This window comes from Hippopotamus amphibius, chromosome 4 (genome assembly GCF_030028045.1).
Source record: "Hippopotamus amphibius kiboko isolate mHipAmp2 chromosome 4, mHipAmp2.hap2, whole genome shotgun sequence".
Classification (NCBI taxonomy): Eukaryota; Metazoa; Chordata; class Mammalia; order Artiodactyla; family Hippopotamidae; genus Hippopotamus; species Hippopotamus amphibius.
In genome coordinates this window covers 51,966,084-51,991,343 of record NC_080189.1, presented here as the reverse complement: position 1 = coordinate 51,991,343, position 25,260 = coordinate 51,966,084, and the positions used below count along the sequence as shown (strand labels likewise).

Genomic DNA, 25,260 nt, shown 5'->3' with positions numbered 1-25,260 from the left:
ACTATCAGTCAGGCGCAATTCTAGGAATTGGAGAGAAAGCAATGAAGAAAGTCTAAAACACTATACTAGAAACAACACCACAGAACAGACTAGCAAATTCAGTAATACCAACCCACACGATGACTTTGGGGAAAACAGAAGAAGGCTGACTTTAAGAATTAAGAACCATCTTACAAGGTACAAGGAAAGTTTTTGCACCCGTGAAGACATGGGAAAGGCAACAGATATTGATTTTCTATCTATCATTTCTCAGGCATAATACTAGATACTTTTACAAATGTTACATTTTTAAATTCTCCTTTGACTTAGGTCCTAAGCTTTATATTACAGTTAGAAAAATGAAGCAGAGCTAGTGGTAAAACTTTTGTAATAGGCCTGATTCCAAATCCAAACCTTTTATACAAGAATAGCAAGGTTAGACCTGAAACTGAATTCATGACTACTTCAAAGTTACATTTCTAACGTGACTTTATGATGGCAGAGAAAAGATATCTCAAAGTATATGAGGTAGAAGAGTGAATAGTAACATCACATCAAAAAATTATCTTCACAAATTTGTTGGACTCACACCTCCCAATTTTAAAACTAACTACAAAGCTATAGGAATCAAGACAGTGTGTACTGGCAGAAAGATCAACATATAGATAAATGGAGTAGAATTAAGAATACAGAAATCAAACTCTCACATTTATGGTCAATTCATTTTGATAAAGGTACCCAGAAAATTCAGTGGGGGCAAAGAATAGTCTTTTCAACAAATTGTGCTGGTAAAAGGACACATTCACATGCAAAAGGATGAAGCTTGAGCCTTACTTCATACCACATACAAAAATTCACCCCAAATGGACCAAAGTCTTACATGTAAGAGCTAAGACTATAAAACCTGTAAAAGAAAACACATGGGTAAATTTTCCTCATCTTGAATTAGGTCATTGTCTCTTAGATATGACAACTAAAGCAAAAACAATAAAGAAAAAACAAAAAAAACCAGTAAGTTGGACTTCATCAAAATTAAAACTTTTATGCTTCAAAGGATAAAATCAAGAGAATGAAAAGATAAGCCAAGAATGGGAGAAAATACTTGCAAATCATATAGTTGATATGGGTCTATTATTTAGAATATAGAAATAATTCTTACAACCCAACAATGAAAAAATAACCCAATTTGTTAAGTGGGCAAAGAAATTGAACAGACATTTCTCCAAGGAAGACACACAGGTGATCAATACGCATACGAAAAAACACGCTTAACATCATTAACCATGAAAGAAATGCAAACCAAAACTACAAAACAAAACAACAACAACAGCAACAAAAACCAACTTCATACTCCCTAGGATGGTTACAACAATTTAAAAAAAAAAAAAAAGGAAGCAAACAAAAAGGCAGACAATAACAAGGGTTAGCAAGGATGTTGAGAAGTTGAAACTCTCATGCTCTTTGGTGGCTATGTATATTTTGGAAAACAGTCTGGCGGTTCCTCAAAACGTTAAACATAGTTACCAAATGAGGCAGCAGCAATACCACTCCAAGGCATATACCCAAGAACTGTGATGTGTGTCCACACAAAAACTTGCACAAGATTATTCATAGCAGCATAATTCATAATAGTTAAAAGGCAGAAAAACCCAGATGTCTATCAACTGATAAATGGATAAACGAAAATAAAATATCTATATGCTATGGACTGATCGATTGTGTAGTCCCAAAATTAATATATTGAAGCCTAACCCCCAATGTGATGGTCTTTGGACATGGGACCACTGGGAGGTAATTAAGTCATGAGGGTGGAGCCCTCATGAATGGGATTAGTGGCCTTAGGCTTGCCTCCTGTATCTGCTCTCAGCCATGTGAGTATACGACAAGATAGCCACCTACAAACCAGGAAGGGGGTGCTTACCAGACAGCGAATCTGTAGGCACCTGGTCCTTGGACTTCCCAGCCTCTAGAACTGCAAGAAATAAATGTTTGTTGTTTAAGCCATCTAATCTATGATAATTTGTTATAGTAGTTTAGACTAAGATACCATACAATGAAATATTATTCAGCTATAAAAAGGAATGAAATATCAAGTCATGCTACAATGTGGGTAAACCTTGAAAACATTATGCTAGGGACTTCCTTGGCAGTCCAGCAGTTAAGACTCCGAGCTTCCAATGCAGGGGGCGTGGGTTCAATCTTTGGTTGGGGAACTAAGATCTCACACGCTGTGAAGAAAGAAAGAAAGCAAGGGAGAGAGGGAGGGAGGAAACGGAAACATTATGCTAAGTGAAGGAAGCCAGATAAAAAAGTCCACATACTGTATGACTCCATTTACATGAAATGCCCAGAATAAGCAAATCTATAAAGACAGAAAGTAGATAAGTGTTTGCCAGGGCTTGGGATTTCTTTGGGGGATGATGGAGATGTTGTGATAGTTGTTATGGTTGCACAATTTTGTAAATGTACTAAAAAATATATCACTGACTTATATACTCTAGATTCTACATATAAGTGATGTCATATGATATTTGTCTTTCTCTGTCTGGCTTACTTCACTTAGTATGATAAACTTACATGCTCTAAAAGAGTGAATTTTGTGGTATGTGAATAATACATCAATAAAAAATATCTTACTCTCCTAGAAATAATCTTTGAATCAAAAAGAATCAGATCTGCAGTTATCCATCTTCACCCACAAAAACCACTGGCACTGAAGTGAATCTACTTGTGCTGAATCAGATATGTAACACTGGGATCTAATCCTAAGATTCAAAAAAGAAAAAACTATTCTGTGCACTGAAGATGAACAAACTTCCATAGGAAAGTTTTGAGAACTCCACCATGACCACTTTACAACAGCATACTCAACTGAAAACAACTGAACAAAACAGTATCAACATGGGAGCCCATAACTTCAGGTCGGGCTCCATAAAGCCTTCTGAATCTATATGCTCTAGTGACCTCACAAGAAAGGAAAGAATGAAATAGCAAAAGTCAAAGGTCAAAGTGAACTTCAACACATGGAAACAGCAATACGAATTATATCATGACTTGTCAACCCTGCCTGCCACATTAGTCATCCTAGAACTCACAAATAGATCATGGAAACTCCTCATTTGAGAGGTTGTTGACAATCATATCCAGAAATGAAACATGGGTCCTCCAAGACCTCAAAGACTTTCTTCTATTGTAGTAGGCAGTACTGGCATAGGTCACTGAGGGCCTGCTTACAAGCAATCAGAGGTCTAATGAAAACCCTTACAGAATAACTAAAAGCCAAATCTGGATGTGAAGTTAAAATGACCTCCAAAACAGCTGGCTGATCTTTGATCTGTATGCGTGCTTTCCATTTAGCAATAACTCTGGTCCACATTTTTTAAAAAAAGAAGAAAAAAAAGTTACTACATCTCTAATTCTCAGAAATACCACCATGTAGATTAAAATAGATAATACACGTATACACACATATCCACACAAACCAGTCAGAAGTCAAAAGAACCACCCAAGCTAATGAAAAGCCTGACATTCATTGTCTGCAGTCAAAAGAGCAAGATAAATGGAGCAAGCACCGATAATTCCCACTTTTGAGAGGTTATATTCCCAAAAGATAGTTATAAATCATCTGTTTGAAACTCAAAACATATTTTCTCATAGAAATCTGTTAGCGTGTGGTCAAATACCCAGGTGAGACCAGGGAGACCAATGCCATGCATGTGAAGCAGAGAGTTGATGGAACTTCCTAGAGAGGGAAAATGTCTTCCAAGTTCAACTCCAGAACGTAGCTCAATGCTGGCTGCAGCATGGGGAAGCAGGGTGCACACTCTCTGGTCCTGTCCCTCCCCACATATCCTAAACGGGTGAACACACAGGCCCTGGGCCGCAGTGGGAAACCCACGCCACTTCATTCCGACATATGAATCCTTCATGGGGAATTTCTACGGCTGCCAGGGCCTGTGGCTTTTTGCTGCTCTCCCAGAGTTTTAATTTCAGGAAGTGTCTGCTTATCCAGAAGTGAAACAAACAAGAGTTCTCCTTACAGAATTTTTTTAAAGATTTTTTTGGTTGAAATACTTCATACAGAAAGTCAAAGTGCTGGATTTTTTAAAAATATATTTCATAGGGAAGATACATGAAAAGTAGTGACTTTCAGCAACTTCTCAATGTCTCTTGTGATCAATACAAATTCTGTTTTTCATCACCCTTGTGTCCTACACCCAGCACAGAGGCTGTACATAGAGGGCACCTCAAGGACATGTGTGGGATCTCTGTACCTTTAATATCATTAGTATTGTGGATGTAATTTATTTTTAAAATACCTTAGAATAACTCACATACACTGTGATAGTGACCTTAAGCACCTTGCCTCTTTGTGCCTCAATTTCCTCAACCAGGGAATCATTCGCACCCAGGGAATTGTGTGGCTGAGTGACCGAAGTGGGAAGGAAATTAAATTTTCAGTGGATACCTTGGTTTCACAAACACATATCACTCATTAAACAAGCAAAGAAATAGAATGCATCACGTGATTCATCACTACAATAAACCCCAAATGAGAGCAGGGAATGTGTAACAACTCAGGATGCCCTCCCGAGCCCCTCTCCCACCATCTCCTTGTCCCTCTCCCGGCCTCCTCAGACTTACCCTGAGCTGCTCTGGGCTCAGCCCCCCCCTCAGTCTGACCTCATTCTAGCCTGACCACCTGGTTCCGATTCACAGCCTTGCTGTCAACCCTGCTATTTGTGCCTCATTCCCCTGTCCTGCTTCAGAATTTCAGGTCAAGGATCTCTGTTCCTCCATCCAACGCCCCCTACAACCAGCCACACTCTCACTGACCCAGAGCTTCTTGGGTGGAAGTGATGGATTATCCTCCTTACAGAAAAGCACAGGGTTAATTCTACATTCGAAGTCTGCCTATTACCTTAGGGTCAGTACAGAAGGGGGTGGGGTAGGGGAGGAAAGGTTGAGTGACAGTTTTAGGACAAGAAAAAAAGAAAAAGAAAAAGAAAACATCTAAGTGTGACCATCAGAGATACTCTGCACTATTGCTCCCCCTCCTCCACACACACAGGATCAGTCAGGGACCAATTAAACCAATTCTTCTTCACTTTAGGGACAGCAAATTCATTCCTAGAAGAGAGTGCCCATCAACTGTGATAGATTATCTATCAAGAGGGGCTTCACTAATCTCACTTCTTCCTTTAATAGCCCCACAGAAGCACACAGGGCACACTTGCAGAGGGCAGCTCATCATGTCTGGGGGGTCAGGATTATACACAGCCTTACTACAGGCACTTAACAACAGGGCTCCTCTCCTCAGCACCCTTCTCTCCGAGAACTAGCCTCTCCCCGTGCCCTGCCCCTCCCCAGCCCCTGGGATGACCAAACCAAGGGCAGCCACCACACTGACCAAGCTGAGGCAACCAGATTCTCTTTGTCCAGAATTTGTAAGTAGACACAGGGATGCAGCCTCTGATGGTCACTGAACTTAGAAGTAGGACTGCTGGGGGCAGGGGTTGGGGGTTGGAGGGAGGCTGGGGGGAGGTGCTATTTTTCACCAGGAGCTCGGAAAGCAGAGATGAGAGGGGAAAAGCAGGGCCAGCAGACAGAGAGAGGCACTGACAGACAGATGAGGAGAGACAGGCAGACCACAGACACAGAGAAAGGCAGAGTGAGACACACAGGAAGACAGACAACACATACATGCAATAAAACAGTGCCAGAAGCAAAGTAACAGATGCTCAAAGAGAGACAAATCAGATGGAGGGGCCCATGGGGGTGGGCAACCTGGTGGGGTGAATGGAGGACAGATGGATCTCTGCCGCGACTGAGGCCCTGCCAGGTTCCAGCTGTGCCTCCAGCATCCTGCCCACGGGCTCTGTGAGCTACCCCTGCGTCAGTCCAATAACATTCCCCCTTTCCTCATCCAGTTTCAGATTCCATTTTCAACATATGAAATTAGGAAAGTAATTCTGAATAACAAAACCCAATGAGAGGAGGGATTGGCAAATTTTGACACATGTTGATAGCGGTATAAATAAAAATGTTTGGGAACCTATTTAATGATTGTTATCAAAATGCTGTAAAATAGTCTTACCCTTTGACTCGAGATTCATAATAGGGGAAAAGTGGGAACCACCTTAATGACCAACAGTAGTGGAAAAGTTAAGCAAATCAAGACTAGAATATATTTTATACAATGAATAATATTGTTTCTAAAGATATTTTTGAAGAATATAACGTAAATTATTCGTGTTCAAAGAAAAATACTAAATATAGAAGTGCACAGAACTATATAAAAATGTATACTGGGGACTTCCTAGTGGCGTGGTGATTAAGAATCCACCTGCCAATGCAGGGGACATGGGTTCAAGCTCTGGTCCAGGAAGATCCCACATGCTGTGGAGCAACTAAGCCTGTGTGCCACATCTATTGAGCCTGCGCTCTAGAGCTCGTGAGCCACAGCTATTGATCCCATGTGCTGCAACTACTGAAGCCCACAAGCCTACAGTCCATGCTCCAGAACAAGAGAAGCCACTGCAATGAGGAGCCCGTGCACCACAATGAAGAGTGGCCCCCGCTCGCCGCAACTAGAGAAAGCCCATATGCAGCAACGAAGACCCAATGCAGCCAATAAATAAATAAATAAATTTATTTAAAAAAATTAAAATGCATATTGAAAATAAAAATCATAGGAAATGTTCAAAGAGATAATAGGGGCTACATTTGGATGGCAAATTAAAGGGGGTTTTCCCCTCTCTTTTTTCTTTTCCCATAAATTTATTTATTGGCTGCATTGGGTCTTCGTGGATCACTTCTAAGACAGAATAGCACACCTGGAGTTACTGGAAGATAAAAAGCTTATTCTGTTTCTTAAATGATCCTTAAATAGCTCTTGGGTGAAACCTTATCAGCCCTCAGTTTTGCACTGGTGTGATGATGAGGCAGACACAATTACTAGGTGGGCTCCTATAACAGGGCTTGGTATGCACTGGTAACTAGAACCTATCATTTCTTTATGTCTAGAACAATTATCCTCCAGGTGTTCTGAACTGAGGAATACGATAGCAATCTATTTGTGGCTACAGAAGCAGTGTTTACTGGTGATGGACAACAGTTCATAAAAAGCTCTCCAGTTTGTGGTTTGAACAAGTCAGTTCATGTCACGTCCCTGTTCAAATTTTTTCAGTAGTCACTCATTACCTACAAATAATAGACGATCTTGCTGCAAATCGGAATCACCCATGGACATTTTCTTTTCTTTTCTTTTGGCCATGCCGCAAGGCTCATGGGATCTCATTTCCCTGACCAGGGACCGAACCTGGGCCACAGCAATGAAAGCCCAGAATCCTAACCACTAGGCAACCAGGGACCTCCCATCCCTGGACATTTTAAAGAAAAATGCACTTACGTCCTCATCCTGAAGATGGTAATTCAACCGTCCTGGGATCTAGGTACGAACACTTCTTAAAAAGCCTTCCAGGTGACTAAAATGCACCAGGTTGAGAACTACTGACTTACGAGAGGAAGTCTCAAGTCTTTTGTGCTACCCACGAGCCTTGATTCCCATAACTATCCACCTCACGTTTCCCCTTCCCGCAACCAATGCACCTGCAGTTCCCCACAAACCATCCCTGAGCCTCTGCAGCAGCCACCCACCCCCAATGTACACATGGCAGAGTAGACACCCTCAAGGTTGTGGCTCCAATGACGTTTTCTATCCACACCTCTCTAACATTCCCAGATACACAAAAGAAAAAGAGAAAGGAATCTCAGCATACCACTACAGAAGATCATCAAATCACAAAGGAAGGGAGCAAGAGAAGAAAAAAGGAACAAAGGAATTACAGAACAGCCAGAAAACAATGAACAAAATGGCAATAAGTACATACCTGTCAATAATTATTCTGAATGCAAATGGAATAAATTATCCAATCAAAAGACAGAGTGGCATGGCGCAATGAATTAAAAAAACAAGACCCATCATTACTCTGCAAACGGAAACCAAGAGAAAGCTGGGGTAGCAATACTTACATCCAACAAAACAGACTTTAAGACAAATGCTGTAATAAGAGACAAAGAAAATCATTATGGAATGAAAAAGGGGTCAGTCCAACAAGATGATATTTATAAATATTTATGCACCCAGCATAGGAGCACCTAAATATATAAAGCAAGTATTAACAGATCTAAAGGGAAAAAGAGACAGTAATACAATAACAGTAGGAGACTTTAATACCCCACTACATTAATGGATAAATCATCTAGACAGAAAATCAATCAGGAAACACTGGCTTTAAATGACACATTAGATCAAATGGATTTACCATTCCCAGGCAGGCACACACCAGGCTCCCCTTGCACATACTTTATTCTAGCAACTGTATTTCATACAACGAAAAATTTTGTTTGCATGTCTGTCTCCTTACTGAATTGTAAGCTTCTGGAGGGAAGACACTGTTCTTTTTCATCTTTATATCCTGCAGCCTCACAAAATACCTGTCATATGATAGGCACTTAATAAATTTCCAGTGAACTACCTAATAAATGTACCATGTGACAGCAATGTAGCCAAAAGTGTAACAAAGAATACTGATGACACTATCTTGTTTTAGCTGAGCAAAAGAAAACTTGAATGAATATAATCACTAATTTTCACTCAATTAGATTCTCCATTGTGCGCCTTGGGTTCTAAAAGTTACTTAATAATCCTCAAGTACACTAAAAGAGAAAGCCCTTGGGAATCTTTAATTCAGTTAGAAGCAATGCTGCTTTCATCTTATGTCTAGAACTCATTTCAAGGGGACCCACACGACTTCAATTCTAGCCTTAGATATTGCTGGAAGAACTCTGAAGGAAGCTGGCAGGGGAGTTGGCAAGATGAAGATATACTGTATGTGCAGTTTTGAGTTTTCTGAATAGCATTTTGCAAAGCTACAGGCTTACAGGATTTAAAATATGACTCAGAACACCAACTGGGATGCCAACGTTTTTATTTTTAGTTTTTTCTAGCAGAGAATATGGCTATAAATTCAACCTACTCAGTCTACAAATCCTCTAAACTTCCTCCTAGAGAACAGAAAAACACGTGGCATTTCTCCGGGTATTATTTTATTTGCATGTGTAGTTAGTTATGCTGGTAAAACTTTGGTAAAGAAGAATTAATAATGGAAGCTCTAAATGATTCCCATGATTGCTGCTTAAGGTGACAAAATTTCCTCAAGCACAGAAGAAACTTGCTCATGGAAATGTGTACATGCAGGTGTTCAGTTTTTTCCACAATGGTATGCTGGCTTGTAGTTACACGTGTTCTCAGACAAGCGGCAAGGGGACAGGAACAGAAGGACCACAATTTTGAGAGAGAAAATGGGACCAGAGAAAATTCAATGGCATGGTAAAAATATTTTATGCTTTACACCATCTGTGCTTTGCGGTTCAGCACCTTCTCATTATCCTGCCTCTTTAAAAGACAAATCACTTTATTGAGGTATAATTTACATACAATAAAATGCCCCCTTTTAAGTGTACACTTTGATGACTTTTGACAAATGTTTATGTCTGTATAATCGTAACTTCAAGCTACATGTAGAACATTTCCCTCACCCAGAAAGTACCCTCATGCCCTTTTGCAGTCAACTCCCACACCCCACCTCTCATTTCTATCACTAGGATTAATCTTATCTGTTTCAGGACTTCATATAAATGGAATCATGCAGAATATGCTCTTTTTGTTCCTGCTTCTTTCTCTCAACAATGTTTCTGAGTTTCAGCCACCACATTGCTTATATCAGTGGTCCCTTCCTTTTCACTGCTGAGTAGTATTCCACACAATAAACAAATATACCACAATTTGTCTCTTTACCAGTTGATGAATGTATGGGCTGTTTCCAGCTTTCAGTGGTTATAACAAAGCTGCTATGAACGGTTGTATATAGGCCTTTCTTGGGTAAGTGCATAGAAACAGAACTGTTAGGCCAAAGGGAAGCGTGTTTAATGTCAGAAATGGCCAAATTGTTCTCCGTGTGGCTGTGCCTTTTTACACGCCCACCAGCCACCCCACCAGCCATGCCTGACAGCTGCAGCTTGCTCCACATCCAAGCCAGCACATGGTAAGTTTCAGCCATGCTGGCGGGTATGCAGGTTTACCTCACTGTGGTTTCATTTACACAGGATAAAATCTATGTCCTTCAACTTTCAGCCGTTTCTTCTTTCTACAGAACACAGGCAACATGACGTAATAAAAGATCACTGGGTCCGTTTCTGGACTCTTGTATTTTGTCACTTTGTCACTAAATGGTTGCATAATGCTATAAAGACCACCTATCCTGACCTCAATTTTTTCCTAGCTATAAAATGGTTAAGTCAGGCCAAATGAGACATATTCTTGCTCTAAACAAAAATGAATATAAATGAGTTTTGTCGAAAGCAACATATTCCGTTCATAATAGTTAAGCATTATTTTTGTATAATGTCCCAAAGTTTTCAAAGAGATTTTGTACATATCCTGTTTAATGCCAAAGGAATCATTCTCTCAAAACACCACACATTAACAAACAAACAAACAAAAAAAGGAAGAACTCATCAAGAAAGAAGATTTTATTTACCATAAGGCTCCCTCTTCTGCCTGGTACTTCAAAGCCTCTCTGCCAAATCAGTGAACCCTAACACATTCCCTTTTCACAGTCATCTGAGCTTAATTCCAAATTGTACCTGTTTTTTAAAAACCTTTATGATTCAGGGACTTCGCTGGTGGCGCAGTAGCTGAGAATCCACCTACCAATGCAGGGGACATGGGTTCAATCCCTGGTCTGGGAAGATCCCACATGCTGCAGAGCAACTAAACCTGTGCGCCACAACTACTGAGCTCTGAGCCGACATGTCTAGAGCTCGTGGTCCACAGCAAGAGAAACCACTGCACTGAGAAGCCTGCACGCCACAAAGAAGAGTAGCCCCCCCCCCCACAACTAGAGAAAGCCCGCGCACAGCAACAAAGACCCAACACAGCCATAAATAAATAAATAAATAAATAAATAAATAAATAACACCACCCCACCCCACCCCCCCAAAAAAACCTTTATGGTTCAGAAAGCATAAATAATCACCTTTGGTCATTTATGTTTTGCTCACTAAGCTTTAAATTGTATGGAGTGAATCAAACAGCAAATCATAGGGTTTCATTTGCTATTTTGCCTTATGCATATTCAGTATTTCTCTACTATTGTTAAGCCTCACATATCTAGCAATGTGTGGAAGCCAAGCAAATTCCAAGTTAGTCCTCATCCTTTGGGTTCCTATAAGGCAAGGTAAGGATAAGGTAAAGGTGAAGGCAAAGTTAATGATAAAGGCAGGAAAATTCCATACATTCTTTATGAGGAAACTTAAGGAGTCAGAAGACAGGGTAAATGGTGATCAAAGGTGAAAGGGAATGCACGGCAAGACATTAAAGTAAATTAGTTTTCAGTTCCAAAGAATTATGTGCATAAAAAAAAACTGCAAATAAAACAGCTGGTGTTCAGAGAGGTTGGAGCGGGGCTGTGGTGGGGAGAACACCACTTTCTATCTTCGATTCCCGTCTAAACAAACAAATTACATATTGCCTACCCAAGATACAGATTACACTTAACAAAGGTTTCCTATATCTTGTTCCAAAGACATCTCAGAATATGCCAGCAGAAATAGAATAAACCTTTTACTGCTGACAGTAGAAAAGACATGGGCTTCAGTGGGAGGTCTATTTCAATATGAATGGGGAAAGTTGAGTCGCAGCTTAAAAAAGATCACATTACATATGAAAAATATACAGTGTCCTTCCAAGGGCCTTTTACCTATTGGGGAAATGGAAAGGAATTCACCCACCATCAATTCAGTTGGCCATAAACCTTTCCTGGGTCACTAACTTCTTTACAAATCTGAAGAGAGATATGGTCCAGTCTTTCCAGAAAAACATCATATGGCTTTGCACAGCCTCAAGAGGTCTAGCTCCATGAAGGCCTTCCATGGAGCCTTTAGGGTTTAGGGACCCTAGGTTTAGAAGGACCCCTGATGAAATAAATTCACCAGTGAGATTTTTGCTAACAATAATTCAAATATGACCTATATCCAAACAGAGGCTGACAAGTCTCTCCTAATCCAAAGCCCAAATACACACCTGGTAGACTATGAGCATGACTTTTGGAAATTCCAAAAATCATTTAACAGTCTCACAGGAAGCAATGTTCAGAGGTACAAAGTGAGCTGTGGAAATGCTCCCAGAAATCCATGCCCAACCACTGCTGAGACGGAGGAGCAGTCACCTGAGTGGGTGGTGTCAGAGCCTCCCATTTCTAGAACAGGTCTGGTCTAAAAGGAGAAATCCTTATGGGGCACAGGGAGAGGAGAGCAAATGGCCAGCAAAAAGTATGCGAGCAGACTGATACGTGTGACTTACTTTGGAAATATTCAGAACCAGAGGTGAAAAAGGACAGTCTGGGCTGTAAGGCAGGTGCCTGCCTGTGGTAGGTAGAATAATGGCCCCCAAATAGACCCACATCCTAATCCATGCAACCAGTGAATGCTACCTCATATGGCAAAAAGGACTTTGCAGAGATATTAAGTTAGAGCCCTGGAGATGGATTATCCAGGATTACCCACACGGGGCCAGTGTCATCACAGGGTCCTCATAGAGAGAAGCAGGAGACTAGAGTTAGTAGAATGCAGTGCAATGAGACGTGATGATGGAAAAGGAGATGTGATGTGGGACCCTGAGCCAAGGAATGCAGGTAGCCTCAAGAAGGTAGAGAAAGCAAGAAGTAGGTTTTCCACACGAGCCTCCAGGAGTACAGCCCTGCTGACACTTTGATTTCAGACTTCTGACCTCCAGAACTGTAAGGGAACGAGTCTGCATTGTTCTAAGCCACTAAACGTGTGTCTTAAAACAATTTTGGTTGTAACAGTAGCAGTAGGAAACTCATACATTGCCCGCGGTTGTCCGCTTTTTTTTTTTAATGGGTTAGGAAATGAAGGAAAGTACAAAACAGCAGTACACAGAAAAATATCTTCTGAAGAGTGACAAATACCTCCATCAATAAGAAGTTATGTGGTACGATGGAAGCACACTGGACTCGGAGTTAGAAGAGCTGAATTCTCACCCTTGCTCGTCCGTGTACAGCTATGTGCCATCCATCAGGCAAGCACAACCTCCTTGGGGTCTGATGACTGATCTTTAAAAGGAAACAGACTACACAAATTATAATGTCTCCTTAACACAGGCCAGAGGACTCCCTCTACTGATTAGTCCTAACCAGTGATCAGTTTCCCCATTAACTAGTTCTTATATGTCTTATCTTCATCCCTATACCAGCCTGTGAGGCTGGCCACACTTTCCCTATTTCAACCTAAAAGAGGTTATGTCATTTGCCCACCATCACCGAGATTCGAATGCAGACTTGTCTGACTGCGGTCTCCTCCTTATCCACCATGCTGTGCTGCCTTGCCTGGTCAAGGTTCGCACTGTGGGTCTATGGATCTGAGACAGCTTAGAATACAAGAGCAAGAAAAGACCACCACCCAAACCAGGTTCATGGACATGCTGGAGAAGGTGAAAGAAACGGGGGATGGAGGGTAGGGAGACCAAACTGCCTTACAGTCAAGCATTTTTAAATGCTAGAAATTCAAGAATACATTTTCTGGGTTCACTTTTTTTTTTAATTTATTTTTATTTACTTATTTAATTTATTTATTGGCTGTGTTGGGTCTTCGTTGCTGCACACGGGCTTTCTCTAGCTGTTGCAAGCAGGGGCTACTCTTCGTTGTGGTGCGCAGGCTTCTCACTGTAGTGGCTTCTCTTGTTGTGGAGCACGGGCCCTAGGCACATGGGCTTCAATAGTTGAGGCACATGGGCTCAGCAGTTGTGGCTCACGGGCTCTAGAGCACAGGCTCAATAGTTGTGGCTCACGGGCTTAGTTGCTCCGTGGCATGTGGAATCTTCCCAGGACAGGGCTCGAACCCGTGTCCCCTGCACTGGCAGGCGGATTCTTTACCACTGCGCTACCTAGGAAGTTCTGGGTTCACTTTTTAACACAAAAGAAAAATGTCAAGACACTAAGTGGCCTCAATGGGCAGACATGCCACTGTTCTGTAAGGCAGGATGCTGTATTGCAAACCAGTGACCCCTCCTTCCCTCACATTGCGATTCCACACTGGGACCATGCTGCCACAGCAACTCCAGTCTTCACAGTTCATGGGAGGAGAATGGAAAGGCTGCCGCCCAAAATAGTTTCATAAGGCCAGCAATGATTCATGGAGGAATAACAAGCCAGGCAGGCAGCCGCCTGCAGACCTGGGCCCAGCTGAGAGGGGGTTTCACAGCTCAAGGTTAAAATGGAGAATAAAGAGGACATTCATCACATGTGTTCAAGGAGGGAAAGCTCATTAATGCCACCTGCAAACTCCTGAAAAGGGAGTCAAATATGTGGCGATTCCACTTGACAAGTTACTAACACTGGCCCAGAGTTCAAAAGCAACAGACCCGTGAAGGTTAAAAGCAACCATGCAGACACAGCCCTTTAGAACATTCTCTCTCTCAATGGACTCTGATTTACTCCCAAAATTTACTGAAAATTTTCATGGGCAAAACAGCCTGAAGTTTATGAATAGTTTAAAAGAAGCAGAACATGTAAAGGAGAAGAAAAACACCCAGAAAATGATAAAGACACTGACAAGTGTAGGCCAGTCTAAAAACCCAAGCTAGGTTTACCCCACAATACAGAACACTAACGTCATCAATGACATTGCTGATTATACTTTTGTTTCCAAAGAAAACTAATAGTTGAGCAAAATTTTAAGGATGTTATGCAAAAGAAAGATAATTTACTTTTCCATAATTCATTTATTTTAAATTCCAGTTTAGGCAAGCATTTGCAAATGCTCCCAGTTCTTATCCAAGGCCAATGTTTACATAATTAGTTATGAGAAGAGAAAAGAAACAGATGGGTAATTTATAACGTTAATAACTATCTGCTTTTGCTATCAAAATTTGAAATTTCAGCCAAAGATACCTATATAAATTCATATATATATATATGAGAATTACAAATGGCATAAATAGAAAGAGTAAAACGATAAACTCTAAGGTTTGTTGGCATTACATAGGTTTAGTCTGTAAATAGCTCCATGGATAAAATAAGAAAAGCAAAGTTTAAAAGAAGGAAAGGACAGAATGCAATGGGCTGATAGAAAAGGCAGACCATATGCGTAATTGCTCTAAAAGGAGAATCTGAGAGAAAGTCAATTTTTCTCAGCTGGAATCAAAAGTAAGTGTGGGAGAAAATAAGATCATGTGAGAGCAGTGTTTTATGTGTAAAAAGTTCAATCTCATCATTTCAATGCAGGCCTCATTCGAAAAGCACCAATATCAATTACCTCAACAAATTTTTATTCAAATATTACACAAATAAACACAGCATACTCATCACCAATCTTACTGACAAGTGTAAGTCTTCTCTGCTGGATATGAGAAGCAATAATGTTTTCACTATAATCTTTCCATGTATCTGAGTTAGAAGCTTTAATGACAAATAACCTAGTTCCTTGGATCAAAGACAACATTGTCAGTAATAAAAGTGAAATGAAAACTGTTGTCAAAAAACAGCAACAAGAATATGTGTAAATTTTTCAAAGGAAGCTGAGACATGAGTACAAAACTGTATTTAGGGCTAACTTTTCCTCTCACAATATACAAAAAAAAAAATTCTTTTAATACAAACTTTAATGACCACAGACCCTGCACTAAAATTATGTAAAAGGGTTCCAAGGTCCTCGAGATGCACAAGACAAAGATCCTGCTCTTAACAAGGTCAAAATTACAATACACCAAGCCACATCCTTATACCACCAGTGAGCATAGAGTCTTGGGAGTACATGAAGGAGTCAATAACCAATTCTGCCTAGAAGCAGGAAGGTAGAAGGATTCTGGACAAAGACTGACCCTGGATCTGGTCCTTGAAAGCCTGTATTTGAGCTTCTGCCAAGTGAAAAAGGGGAAAGAGTTGAGTCATTTCAACCAGAGAGACTGCCTGCGAGCACAGGAAATTTGAGGATCTGCTGGAGAACAAGTATGCACAGGACAGGGAAGAAATGAAAGGAGATGATTCTAGAAACAATCTTGAACACCATGCTAAAAGTTTGGACTGCATTATTGCATACACAGTAGGAAAACCAAAGTTTTTTAAGCAGAGAATTAGATTGGTGGCAGTGTTGAAGATGAGCTGGAATGGAGAGAATGGAAAATAAATTATTGAGCTCTTAACAGTATACACCAGGTGAAAAAATAATAAGGCCCTGAATAGGGGCAGCAGCAGCAGCTGTAATAGAAAAGAATACTAATTAAATTTTTAATTGTATTTTTTTAAACTAAATAAATGGCATCATGCTTTATATAACCCACAACTTTTTGTTCAACACTATTCTTTAGATTTACACATAATGACACATGTATTTCTAGTTCTTTCATTTTAATAGCTCTATAGAATATAGTTGATTGAATACACAATCCATATCTTGTTCATGGACATTGAAGTCACTTCCAATTTTTTCTTTCTTTTTTGGCTGTACCACATGGCTCACAGGATCTTAGTTCCCCTACCAGGGATTGAACCCTGGCCCTCAGCAGTGAAAGCCCGGATTCTTAACCACTGGACTGCCAGGGATTTCCCTTCACTGCCAAATTTTTGCTCTAACAAACAGAGCACTGAACAGAGCATATATACTTCCCAGTACACATGTAGGAGACTTTTATATATCTGGAAGTAGAACCACTGGTTGATGAAGTTACAAGGTTTGAACATCTTAAACCTAACTATCATACTTCTTGCCAAATTATTCTCTTGGTTGTTCCAAATGATATTCCGCATCAACAAAATGAGTTTCCATCCGACATGTCTTTGCCCACAGCTGGCATAGTCAAATTGTTTACTTGAAACAAACCTATGAGTGTAGAATGAGTATTCTTGTCCTGGTTTTATATTATGTTTCCAGGATCTAGAGCTATTTCCAAAGTATAATCTATGAATTAGGATGTGGGTAGAAAGGGAAAGGGAGGAAAACTACAGAGTGTGCTGCTTAGGTAACAAGAATAGAAGTATCTGTTAGGAACTGTTAAAAACTACATTAAGCTACAATTAACAGAGAGACACCCCCCACACACACCCACACCCACACACACAAATGGTGGTTTAAATAAACTAGGGCTTACTTGCCATGTAAAAATCCAGAAGAAGGCATTCCAAAGCTGATTTGGCAGCTCTATGGTTATAAAGAACCCAGCATCTTTTTGTCCTAGATTCCATCTTCATCACTGCAGGGTCCAAGATGGCTTCTGAAACTCTAGACATCATTCAGATTTGAAGGCCAGAAGAAGAAAAGAGATATGGCAAAAAGGGCATACCTCCCAGCTGACAGAGATATGCCTTCCCTGGAAGTCTCACACAATACTGCTAAGTAACTCTCACTGGCCAGATTTTAGTCATATGGTCATACCTAGCTGCAAGGAAGACTCGATAATGAGGTTTTCTTACTGTTGTCTTTGTGTTTGTTTTTTTGAGATAAAGTGCCCGTGGGGCAGGGATGGGGGTGGGGGGGATTCTGTTACTAAGGGAAAAATATACAATGGGAGGCAACGTTCTTTGCCGTAGTAAATGATATGATAGAGGTCAGTATAGATGTAGATTTAAGAATGGTCAGCATACAAGTACCAGATTAAATCAAAGGAACAACTAAGCCCCAGGAAACACCACTGATCAAGAAGAGATGGTGAGGTGACTACACCAGGAAGGCTGAGATTTAAGAGGAAGAAAGAGGAAAAAATCAATAAAGGAAACCAAGATGTAGAGAATATTCAGAGAAGGAAGAAAATCAGTGCTCATAATTCAAGGAAGCAAAGCCTTTCAGCACTGAGGAGGCGGTTGTAGAAGCCACTAGTAGTTGTCTCCCCAGTAGCTATTCTCCCTGCACTTCATTGCTTCATTCCAGTTTTGTTCAGCTACAGAGAAGTTATATACTTGAGGGGAGCCTGGGATCTCCCCAACCCCAGGCTGCAAACCTTGACAATTCTAAACCTATCAGATAATCCCATTCCCCTGCCATTGCCTGGATGAGGCAAGGGCATGTGATGTGATCCTGGCCAGTGGGACCCCAGGATGTTTGGAGAGAAAATAAAGTTAACATGCTGTGAATAGCAGGGAGGCAAGACTAAAGAAACTGGGCCCTTCATGATGCTGTCAAGCCATGAATTAAGCCACTCTGGAACTGTCTTACTTCCACACTTCTTTCATATAGCCTTTATTTAAGTCGCTTCAACTTGGGTTTTCTGTTATTAAAACAGTCAATAGTATCAAAAGTCGTAGATAGGCCAGGAGGTCATGCGGAGGCCCTGAGAAACAGTTAGGATTTAGAATGGAATGACATCGTTCCAGCACTGAGTAGGGGAAACATCAAAAACTCTGGGGGCTGGCTGTATGTAAAGTTGGGAGGATTTCTTCCTAGTGACCTCAGTTGCTAGATAAAAGAAGGACAAGTTCAAATGCTGAGAATGGGGTTGTGAAAGAAAGCTGTATTCTTGAAGAGACTAATAAAGGTTTGGAATAGCTGTTCAAGGAAATGGGAAAGGTTATAGACAAACAGATCTCTAAGTAACATCAGGGGTTCTGTTATCCTTAAAATCACACATTCATAAGGGAGTCGGTAATCACATAGCATTATGGAGGGACTACAGTGTTGATTCAGAGTTGGAGAAAGAGATAAGTACTTCTCTAAGAAGATCAAAGGGATGAGGAGGTGACTGGTACCAGTGACAGATAATCACAATGGTTCCAGGTACATCAGGGAAGAAGTGAAGTGAGTGGGGGGAGGAACGGTCAGACAGAAAACAGGATGGGAATCAAGGGAATAAATTCAGAGTCAGAAGAACAGGTTTAGTGAGAGCAAGCAGACAGGAGAGAAGGGGCTCTGACCGAGGGAAGGATGTGTCAGAGATAACCATCTCAGGAGAGAAGGAGGGTGTGGGCACTGAGTGGGTTGCTGAGGTGTTATAGAAGGGAAGGTCACTGAAAGCAAGGAGATGAGGGGCAGTGAATGAGGACGTCAGATTGGTCCCCAAAATGGGCACCACACAGGCCAGGAGCTCAAAGGAGTCAGCTACAAACTGAGAACTGATGCCTCCCAACTGAACCACTCTTGTCAGTGTCTCTTATGGAAACGAACCCTTATGGAATCCAAAGATTCCTTAAGAAGGAGAACTCTGCTAGCATAGGCAATGGTTTCAAGCAGATAACCTCCTACATATGTATTCAAAATGTGGCCCCAAACGCTGAGGAAATCCTAGAAAACCCAGTCTATCATCAGACAACTCCTTCTAATTGGGTCTTCCTTTTTATGAATTTCCTAGTGCCCTTGAAGAATAAAGTAAGAGTGGAGACAAATAAATTGCATTTAAGATATTTCTTAAAGTTTCTGCTTCCAGCATTTCCCTTTTTTTCTCTTCCTACCATGACCTGCCAAGTTCAGGTAGCAATTATTGCTTCTCGCCTAGATGACTACAATACCTCCCGCCCAGCTTACCAACCAGTGGGCTCTCCCTGCTGAAGCCATCCATACAGTTTCCAAAATAATCCTCCTGGAACATCTCTCTGATCACGTCACTCCTCTCTGCAAAGATCTGCAGTGACTCATCATCGCCCAGAGCACAGGCTTTCAAGTCCAGCTCTTACAGCCCCTACATCCCACGAGATGGGTCAAGGTCTTCCCACCACAAAAATCAAATGATGCAATCTGTTCTCAAATTGCAGAAAGAAAAAAACATAGATGAAATAGATACTTTTCTCCATTTTAAGTTTCTGTCCCTGTACATTTTCATAACTTTTGGCATCAACTCTCACTTGTCCATAACAGCATCTAGTAGAAGACATATCTAACCTAACATAAAATAATATATTGTTATTTGAAGTGTAACACACATCATCACATAGAATTCTTCTACATGCAAAACTTGTAAACAGGGGCTTCCCTGGTGGCGCAGTGGTTAAGAATCCACCTGCCAACGCAGGGGACACAGGTTTGAGCCCTGGTCAGGGAAGATCCCACATGCCATGGAGCAACTAAGCCAGAAAGCCACAACTACTTAGCCCACGTGCCACAACTACTGAAGCCCGCACGCCTAGAGCCCGTGCTCCTCAACAAGAGATGCCATAACAATTAGAAACTCTTGCACCGCAACAAAGAGTAGACCCCACTCTCCCAACAAGGGAAAGCCCATGCGCAGCAATGAAGACTCAACGCAGCCAAAAATTAAATAAATAAATAAATAAATAAATCTTTTTTAAAAAACTTGTAAACAAATGATACACAAAATAAAATCCAACTCTGTAGTAGTGGCATTCAAGGCCCTCCCCAGTTCTGACCTAACCTTCCTTTCCAATGTTCTCTCTCACACTTTACTCCACTTATCACAGTTGGAAAGCAAGCTGGACTGTCTTCACAGTTATTTGTATCCACATCCATCTCTCTAGGGACACGCAGCTGTATCTTGCACATGTTTCTCTACGTAACACATATGCAATAAGAAGGAATAAGATTTCCTCCACAGACCCATTGCTTATCTGTGTGTACTCTGGACCCCACCAGAAACATACGACGAGTCCATCTGACCCGAGGAAACTTCCCTTAAAAATCTCAAGGCGTTCCTTGATGGAACTTTATAAAGAAAATAATGAGTTATTTGAAAAGAACAGAAATCACACAACATGGAAAACAATACCACATTTGCTAAATAGTCCATCTAAGTATAGACATTCTTGCATACAACTAATGTAATGAATACATAGTTCTAAATAAAGCTAAGAGGCACCGATCCTGACCACAGCATTAAGTACACTTGAAGCTGAGAACGACCAGATCCATGACTGTCCAGCCCTATCCAGACACTTTGCTCCTTTCATTTCCTGGATTTATAATTTATAACGGGACAGAGAAGAGGACATTACAATCCACACATTCCACCCTGAGAGTCATCGGAACAGGAACATCCCAATCTCAGGTCTCATCTACTTAACAAGAGAGAATTCAGAGTCCGTGAAATGCGAAAGCAGGACAAATGCAAAGTACAAACGTTTCTGCGTTCCTATGTTGATGGCCTTTTTCCTTCCTATTAGGTGAAAGTCTTAAGTTCCTTTTCTGAAACCTTGGAGGCCAGAAATATTTAGAATTAGTTTTTTGTTGTTTTTAATTTTAGAAAGATAATATGGTACATACATCATTTAATAACAGCTCTAAGAGGACCTGCAGCAGCATTTCATAGTTAACCACATCAATATTTTTCTAACAAAATGTATGAACATTCCTATTGACTTGAATAAAGACCATAAATAGCTTCATGTCAGTTTGGGTCAGACTTAGCCATTAAATGAGCGACGAAGGAAAAAAAAACAAAACAAAACCCTGTTGCTATTCAGATTTCATCATTGTGGTAAGAGACCAAATTACAAACAACTGTGCAATGCTGGCACTTAAGGAGGTGACCACCGCTACTGCTCCTTCTGCAAAGATAAGATACAATGGCAATGCCTGCCTAGAAAGGCTATTCTCTTTGTGGCTCACAGGCTAGAATGAACTTCCGGGTGAAATGTAACCTCAGAAAGTTTTCCCTCCTAACTTTACTTCTTCAATTTACTGGTTATTTGAAGCGCTACTAATTCCTCACCATAGTCTATCGCAGGCATGGCAGTATAGCCGTGCACCGTACGGCAGCCCGGGGTGACATGATTTAACCAACCTAGGCCACGTCCACAGCTGCGCTCACGCGGCCCGTGCCCTGTGTTCTATGGCGATATCCATGCTGAGGAATCTGACCCTCTGGTTCCAATGCTCTGGGTCCAACCACAGCAAATCACAGCACAGTGAGGGATACACGAATGCTCATGAACTAGAGGCACCTTTCCATATCTGCTTATTAACCTTACACAGGTTTAAAGGAAAAGACAGGATACATTTCAGTCTGTTCATTCGGTCATTTCATTCCAAAACACAAGTAACACAAATGGTTTCTAGTTTCTAAATTGGGCCTTCTCTGCCCAAAGATTCTGAAGCAGAAGAGGCCCACTCAGGACGTTTCTGGGACCCAGTTTCTTGACCCTCTGGGAGCTGGTGTTTAGTAAAAAGGAAGTTCATCACCATCAACTTTAAAAAAATAAATAAATAAAAGTGAGCAAAAATGAGCCAGAAGAAAAAAAAATGGGACATGTACATACCCAGAGATGTAAATTAAGTAGTCTGAAGACACATTTTTTGAAATACACAACTAAAGAAAATAGCCTGAAGGTGGTAAAAATAGTCATCAAGTGTTTATGTCAGATCTGTCCCATTAAGATGTCAGTTTGCATTTCCACTGATTAGGTTTCAGCATAACAAGGCACACCTGTATTTGGCTTAGTTTGGAGGAAACATAGCCCAATATTAAAAAAACAAAAACAGAAACCAAGCTCAATTCTTCTCCAAGCAAGATGTCACAAATTGCTCCCAGGCTCCCTCTAGACTTCCCTAAAGTCTTCTGAGTTGTATAGTTGAGAAAGCTGAATCCTTTTTCTCTTATCAATAAATAGAAAATGTCAGTTATATGCTCACTGTCTTTCAACAGTCATGAATTCCTTAAATTGCTGGGATGGGGACTGGGATTTACCAGGTACACTGATTCACATGATCTCTTCCTTTTGGAAGACAAATGCCATTATTTCCCCTAGTCCTCACCTGCAACCTTCAAAATTACCCCTGTAGCAAAGCAGGAATTCACAACCAGAAATTTATCACCTCAAATCTTATTTCCATAGCTTCTATATTTGCTTTTGTGGAATCTTCTAATTACCTAAATAAGAACATACTTTTCTAAGAATTCCATTAAGCTAGATAAGATCAGAGTTAACACTATAGCTCTATATTCATGCATATCTCCAAGGAAACCCATCTAATATTAGAGCCATGCTAAGAAAGATTCAATTTTGAAAGAAACCAGGCAAGTAGAATTTAATAAAATGGAAATTTGACTCTATGAAAAGCTTTCACATTCCCCAATGTTGCCAACAGCTTCACTATGACATAACTAAATTGGGATGGACTATTGAAAATGTCATTACCCAGAATAAATATCATAAACATATGTGACTTTGGTTGGTCCATTCTGAATGTTCCTGGACATTTATCATTGTACTTCAGGGAAGCCAATTTATGGAGTTCATCTTGTGTTCCAAGCTAAACATCAACTAGAAGAGATAATAATAGTTAAATTAAGAATTCTTTACTCAATCAGTCTTCCCAGCATGGAGAGGAGGGATGATTGGATTCTTTATATTCTAAAATATGACACTCTGGTTACAAAAGTGGCTGTAACATCTCCCAAATTTACTATGAAACTTGGAGCAAGAGCTTGTGTTTTCTTATTCGCATTAAGCTTAATCTGACTCAATAACTGAGACTACCATGGTGATACTGAGAGAAAAACTTTAGGTGTTTAAACTGTTATGACAATGTTAAAGAATTAAAATGTCAGTAAAGTGAATGTTCTCCCTCCCAAAAGAAAAGGAATGCCAAGAGCTCCTCTGTATCCTCCTATCTGAAGGTTTGTCCCACAAAATGGGATTTGTGTTCATACTTTTGTGTTCACCTGGCAAGGTACCTAACTCCTCCATGTGGCCCTTCTTATTCTCTCTAATAGTGACATTTCAAATGAATGAACAACCTGCATCTACAACGTTGTCAAAAATATTTTAGAAACCATAAAACATGAAGCAATGATTCTGGCATGACAAGTCAATGTCTGATTTTTTTTCCCTGATAAATTCCATGATTAGCTTCTTTTTTGTATTTGAACAAGCAGCATCCTTAAGCCAAACCATCCACTGCCGGAGTTATCTGATAAACCTCATCTAGGCACTCCTTGATAACAGACAAAAGAAAATCCACTTTATTTCAAATCTAGCACCATTTCTCTTCCACATGATAATCCTTCCTTCCTTCAAGCAATTCTTTTTTCCAGGCCCAGGCCAAACATCTCCCATCAATTCACTCACTCTCTCACAACATGGTTTCCTGCCCCTTCCCTACCCTGGTCACTCCTCTAAGGACAGCCTCCATTGTGAGTACGTGCTCTGACCACCCAACATAGTGCCCTATATCTATTCACTCAACAAAGGCTTAGTGAGCACCAGCTATGATTCTAGGAACTGGGGATACGTCACTGACAAAGTCACTGTCTCTTGAAGCTTAGCACCTAGGACAAGGCCCAACACAAATTAAGCACTTGCTAAATATCTGTTGAAAACATCTCTCATGAAATGCAGTACCTGAATTTGAACACAATGATTCCAAATATGATTTAAGGGGTTGAATGTGGCACACTCAGATGCGGTGAAATAATCACTGGCAACAAAGGAAAAGGAAAAACTAAAAGTATGCATGAGACTTCAAAAGCTGAGCAGCTTCTCTGCAACTCACTGTGTAGCTAAAGGACATAACTACATTAATCACAATGTAAGATATAGGTGTTCGCTGTCCTGAAGTTGTTCAAATTATGTCTACACTCTCTTAAAAAATGTAGATAATAGATTTTAGAGAGAGGCAAGACACAGTTGATTTATATTTTATGTCTTAGTGCTTGTTGCAAGTACTACTGCTATGTAACAAATCACAGTAGCAACTTTGGGACAGTTTTGTTTGTTTTACATTTTGGTCACACTGCATGGCAGGTGGGACCTTAGTTTCCCGACCAGGGATTGAACCTGCACTTCTGTGGTGGAAGCCTGAAGTCTAAACCACTGGACTGCCAGGGAAGTCCCCACAGTAGCAACTTTAAACAACTATTTTATTTGGCTCATATTTTGGGGTGTCAAGAACTTAGGAAAGGTTTCGCTGGGAGCTTCAGGTTCAGGGTCTCTCAACTGCCTGCAATCAGATGCCAGGTGGGGCTGGAGCCATCTGAAGACCCACCTGAATGGGTGTCAACACAGCTCCCTCATAAGCCTGGCAGTTGGTGCTGGGTGTCAGCTGGGAGCTTGGCTGGGGTCGTTGACTGCAGCGCCTATGCATGGCTTCTCCAGCATGGAAATCTCAGAGCAGTCACATTTCTGTACAACAGCTGGCTTTCCCAGAACTAATATTCTAAGAGAAGCAGGGAGAAGTTGCGTGTCTTTTATGACCTAGTATTGGAAGTCATAGAGTGTCATTTCTGCCATAATCTATTGGTTGAAGCAGTCACAAGCCAAC

At 40.8% G+C, this 25,260-nt stretch overlaps 1 protein-coding gene across 10 annotated transcripts in view; it reads right to left on the bottom strand.

Annotated features, from left to right (window-relative positions):
- OSBPL3 (oxysterol binding protein like 3) overlaps positions 1 to 25,260 on the bottom strand; it is a 182,803-nt gene that overhangs the window by 119,766 nt on the left and 37,777 nt on the right. For 7 of the 10 annotated variants that reach the window (XM_057731336.1, XM_057731334.1, XM_057731342.1 and 4 more), the window contains one exon: positions 1,901 to 1,951. The exons of 2 other annotated variants lie outside the window; for them this stretch is intronic. The gene's annotated coding sequence lies outside the window, so the exon portion shown is untranslated. Of the gene's footprint in view, positions 1 to 1,900; positions 1,952 to 8,013; positions 8,033 to 25,260 lie in introns of those variants that run through there. One more of the 10 variants, XM_057731337.1, reaches the window with a different exon arrangement.